Source organism: Benincasa hispida, chromosome 2 (assembly GCF_027475165.1).
Source record: "Benincasa hispida cultivar pf3 chromosome 2, pf3_genome.v1.1, whole genome shotgun sequence".
NCBI lineage: Eukaryota > Viridiplantae > Streptophyta > Magnoliopsida > Cucurbitales > Cucurbitaceae > Benincasa > Benincasa hispida.
The window spans coordinates 66,249,865-66,253,797 of NC_143479.1; positions in this window are offsets into that span (position 1 = coordinate 66,249,865).

Sequence of the window (3,933 nt, forward strand, 5' to 3'; positions counted from 1 at the left end):
CTTTAGGGATCGAAAGAACAAATTTCTGACCTTGTCTCAAACATCATATATTGACAAGATGCTTGTCAAATATTCGTTGCAAAAATCCAAGAGAGGCTTGCTACCTTTCAGGCATGGAGTTTCTCTGTAAGGAACAATCTTTTAAGACACCTATTGAGAAAATAAAGAACTCTCATGCATTAGCTATTGGTAGCTTGATGTATATGATGTTATATACTATACTTGACATTTGCTATGCAATAAAGATAGTCAGTAGATATCAGTCTAATCCAGGATTAGATCATTGGACTATCGTTAAAACCATCCTCAAGTATCTCCAAAGAATGAAAAACTACATGCTCGTGTATGGGTCTAAGGATTTGATTCTTACAGGATACACAAACTATGATTTTCAGATTGATAAGGATTCCAAGAAATCTACTTCGGGATTAGAATTCACTCTTCATAGAGGAGTTGTAGTCTGAAGAAGCACCAAGCAATGGTGCATTACTGACTCTACCATGGAGACAGAATATGTAGCAGCTTGTGAAGCTACCAATGAGGTTTTCTAGCTCAGGAAATTCTTGATTGATTTGGAAGTAGTTCCAGGCATGTCAAAGCCCATCACCCTTTATTGTGATAATAGTAGTGTTGTGGCTAACTCTAGGGAGCCTAGGAGTCATAAGCGTGAGAAGCACATAGAGCACAAGTATCACTTGATACAGGAGATTGTACATCGAGGGGGTATGATTGTCATGCAGATCGCTTCGGTACATAATGTTGCTGATCCATTTACAAATGCTCTCACGACTAAGGTGTTTGAGTGTCACATGGAGAGTCTGGGTCTACGAGACAGGTCACATCTAGTTAGGGCAAGTGGGAGCTTTTGTACTGGGCGTGTATTGTATGCCATAGTTTCTTGTTTTTATGTACTGTTGTAATAGTTTGACTTTTATGATGTACACTCAACTAGCTTTAGGACAAGTGGGAGATTGCTGGGGTTGATATCTTAAATCTCGTGTGTCTTGTAGTTTGTAATTGTACTGTACAAATAATTTATTTAACTAATAAAATAAGCAGTATTTTATTTAACGTTTAGTAGCATTAACCCATAAAACCAATAAACTAAGATCAAAGGTTATCTTTTATAACTTAAACATGTATGTGGAGAAATATATTTGTAGTGCGAAAAGTGCAACTGTCGGTCTTTAGTTGAATGACCGATAATTAATGGAAGTTGGTTAGTTTAATTAAAGAGTTTAATTAGTTAATCAAGTTCCATTGGAGTTTCAATCTATAGGTTCATAAGGTCCTCTCGATAGCTCGATTGGGATTAATGAGAATCAAATTAATTTTGGATTAATTTGAATTGTTCAAATTAATTCAGGGAATTGATTATGTACGACATAATTAATATAATGTATTTGATACATTATAATATAAAGTTTTATTTGAGAAAGAAATATTTGAATTTGATTCAAATATTAATTATATGAATGTGATTCATATATGAAAACTATAGATTATAATTATATGAATTTGATTCATATTGATTACTATAGGTTAAATGCGAGAATGTTAAATTATAGGTTATATTATATGTGATATGATGTAAACTATAGATCATATGGTTTAATATATGGTATATATAGTACATATAGTAAGGTAGTTATTATATATATTTATACATTAAATTGTTTTAATTTTTTGAAAATTAGTTTTAAATAGTTTTTTTTTTAAATTATTTTTTAAATGAATTAAAAGTGATAATTCTCTCCCCTTAATTCTCTATTTACATGGAAGCGGAGAATTTGATTTATAGGGATTCATCTTCCCACTTCATTAAATGCAGAAGAGTATGTGCTCTCCCAGACAATCCTTATGCAAAAATCGCTCTCTCAAATTCCCCCTCTTCCCTTGTTAAAATTACTATGAGAAGCCCATAAAACTCTCCCTGATTCTCAACTTTGAGAATACCTTGGTTTCGTTGTGGTGGTGTCTATTTTGGGGTTGCTATAATTTTTGGCATGTTCGTATTCCACGGAGAACGTGGAGATCATTTGGAGAGGAACTGTGAAGAATTATGGATCTTCAAGGGTAAGCGTTCTCCAACCCTAAGTTTCTTATCATTTTCATTGATTAAAGCATGTTGTATTAAAATACGTATGAATTGTTTTCGTCCTCTGTAGTTTTATGTTTCTGTAAAAATAAAAATTGGCTAGATCCACTTCTACATCAGATGTTCACGCATCCTTCGGTTTGTCCTATAGTTAATGAATGGAGATAACTAATTAAAGAGTTTAGTTAATTAATCTTATATTATTGGAGTTTATAGTCTATAAGTTGGTCCATTGCTAACTCACAATGGACCAACATGAATCAAATGTATGGAAATAAAATTTGAAATGTTCAAATTATTGAAGGAAAAATATATTTGTTGTATTTGATACAATTAATAAGCATTAATGTATTATGATACATTATTATTATTATAAAGTTTTGAATTAAATTCAAATTTAAAACTTTATAATATGAGAGATTAATGTATTTGAATATGTTTCAAATAATTAATTAAAATTATATAGTAGGGGATAATTGAATTATTTGAATATAATTCAAATAATTAGATATTTTTATTTTAATATGAGATATTACAAAATTAATATAAATAATTAAGATTGACACTAATTAGAATCTATAAATAAGACTTTATAGAGGAAGAACTCTTTGCCGTTTATATACGTCCCCCGAAATCACGGAGAAAGGTTCTATGTTCTCCCAATTCCTTCCATTATTTCAATTCATGAAAAAGAACTTCAATTGGAGAAGAATTTTGTTGCAACTATGTTTCTACAAAGGTATGAATATCATATGTTAACCCTTTTAATGCTTATGTATGTTTTTATTTCTAATAAGAAATCAAAGTACGCAATTCCATCATTTTCGCTGTGGAATTGAAGCGTCCCTTCAATCAATGCAACTTTTTGAAAGTCTATGCATAATATTAAGGAGGTGTCTAACTCATTAATATGAGTTGGGTCGAATTAGTAAAAAATACCAGCTCAATGTTTGACCCACTACCTTTAAATATTGATAGAGTTAAGTTGGTTATTTTAACCAACTCACCCCAAACATCCCTCCTGTTTTCAATGATTCTATTTGTTGGCAACTACTGTTGTCATACTCTAGCGACCACTCAACGATCAACCCCCAACTCCGACAACCACCCATAACTTTGGAAAATACCAACTTTTTTGTTTCTTTAGTAAAATATCAACTTAATTAATAACGATATAAAGTTTTTTGAGGTAATGGTATAAACTTTTATTTAACGAGGATGGGAAAGTATTTGAGGTAATTGCCCAAAAGACCCATTTTAAGGGTTCAAAATGACAAATGACCCAGTTTTTGAAAAAATGTCAAATGTCTATTTGTTGGTGTCATGACCATGTGAAGTTACAGTATACTTTTTTTTTTTTTTTTTTTCTTTTTCCTTCTTCTCTGGTGCGAGAAATCTTCCCGTGCATGTCATCTTCTTCTTTTCTGGCTTCTTCTCGTATGTACTTCTTCTTTTTCGACATGACGAGTCCATGCGAGCAACTTCGATGAGCAAGAGATGAGAGAGAGGAGTGATTTTGTGAGTGAGAAAATGAAGAGAGAGTGAGAGACACAGTGATTTGTGAGTGAAAAAAAAGGAGAGAGCGAGATGAGCGAAAGTGAGACTATTTTTTCGTGTGTGTGAATATATTATGGTAATTTCACAAGAATTTGATGTCATCAAAAGGGTCATTCAACCTTTTTTTTCTTTTCAAAAATCGAATCATTTCATATTTTTTTTATCTAATTTTTGGATCATCCAGCCGGTGGACCAAAGTATTTTTCTCGACGAAAAATAACCCAAACTTAGAATAGTTTCATTTTTCTTTTTATCCGAAACTTATAATAAAGTTAATT